Genomic DNA, 1462 nt, shown 5'->3' with positions numbered 1-1462 from the left:
TGTGAAGAGTGGGGAATATCCATTTCTGATCTGAATGCTCTGTGAAAGAGTTGTCATGACTTAGATTGAATTTAAAATTATTATTAGCCAGATTTTTATTATTTTTATTTATATCCCACCTTTATTTTTATAAACAACTTAAGGCAGTGAATATATCTAATGCCACTTCCTCTTCCAATTTTTCCACAACACTCTTAACATTTTTTTAAAAATTAATTCTTATTTAAAACTGAATTTTGAATACTGCTTTAATGTTGAATATTGACTAATTTTAAACTTTTAAATGCCAACACAATTCTAAATTATGATTAACAGGCAGGATAATTGATAGTCTGAGAGGAGGCAATGTTTAAGTTTTATTTCTAATCATATAGCTACAGTTAGAGAAGAGGAAAATTATGTGCATTAATATTGACTTTTTAAAAATCCAAGGCTTTTAATTTGATGAAATTGTTGCCAAAGAAATCTCCATTATTAACAAGTTTAGTTCATACAACAATAATCATCTTCATATACTCTATATAAATGCTGAATTTGAAATGTCATTTTGGTTTTTGCTTCCATTTCTATGCAGGGGTTCCAAGTGCCAATATCAACAAATGAATATGTTCGAATGTACATACTGAGTATATTTGAGTAGTAATTTTTGTAAAATGGATGTGTCTCTCTCAGAATGCTGAATGTGACCATGATCCAAGTTTTCTTTATTATTATTTCTATAAACATATGTCTTAAATTTTCAAAGTTATGTCTGGAAAACATGTTTGAATGCACCTGCTGCATACTAAAACTTATAGCAACTTGTTCTATCCATGTTTGAACTGAAGAAAAAGGAACATAATACAATAATTTAGAAAAATAAGGTATTTTATACTAAACCTTTTAATAATTCATTCCCCCCCTTTCCTCTATAACAACTTGATACAGTTTCTTGACTTACTCAGGTAAAATTCTAGCATGATGTGAATTTTGAATGATGTAAATTTGGCAAGCACCAATCCTGTGTTTCAAGGACAGGAAAGATAGAATCATAAGATATGAAACTTAGAATCTTGATCATATATATATGTTTACAAAGAAGCATTATCTTCAGTCTTATTTTAAAGGCCTTCATGTAATGTAAGTGCAGAATCAAAGTAATTAGCTACTTGTTGCTTTCTGTTTTTAGTTTCATTTTTGGTGAAATTGAGGCATTTATTATGCTGAGCAAAATATCCCTAATTACAAATAGAGCTTTAATACCCTACTTTTTTCTGTACTGATGTTTTTCCTGTACTCTAATCAATAAATATCCTATTACAGAGTTTTGGGTTACCTCCCCAGTGGGGCAGCAATCAGTACCATATAATACAGTAAACTCTAACATGGCTTATTTGATTTTAACTGAGTGTGCTATGTTGGCCTAGCTCCAGATAATTCAGTAAATATTTGTTCAATAAAATATAATATAACAAATTGTCCT

Source organism: Erythrolamprus reginae, chromosome 2 (assembly GCF_031021105.1).
Source record: "Erythrolamprus reginae isolate rEryReg1 chromosome 2, rEryReg1.hap1, whole genome shotgun sequence".
Lineage (NCBI taxonomy): Eukaryota > Metazoa > Chordata > Lepidosauria > Squamata > Dipsadidae > Erythrolamprus > Erythrolamprus reginae.
The sequence above is the reverse complement of the archived record's forward strand: the minus strand, read 5'-3'. Positions refer to the sequence as shown.